The sequence below is a fragment of the Gavialis gangeticus genome, unplaced genomic scaffold (assembly GCF_001723915.1).
Source record: "Gavialis gangeticus isolate Ggan-Ray unplaced genomic scaffold, GavGan_comp1, whole genome shotgun sequence".
Taxonomy (NCBI): domain Eukaryota; kingdom Metazoa; phylum Chordata; order Crocodylia; family Gavialidae; genus Gavialis; species Gavialis gangeticus.
The window spans coordinates 19,483,549-19,483,749 of record NW_017728992.1 but is presented as its reverse complement, the minus strand read 5'-3'; positions in this window follow the sequence as shown (position 1 = coordinate 19,483,749).

The window sequence follows — 201 nt, the reverse complement described above, 5'->3', positions numbered from 1 at the left end:
TGAAAAAGTTGGAGCATACCAATCAAGCTTAACAGCTTCTATCATCTCCCTTTTGCTCACATGTGCCATGTCATGGTGTATGCAAGCAAAATGAGGTAGAAGGACCACTGGGGCCACCAGGCAGCCTCCGGGGAGTGTCAGAAATGGTCAGGTTGTAACAAACACCCAGCCAATCTCCATGTATGTTTCTCTGGTTCTGGA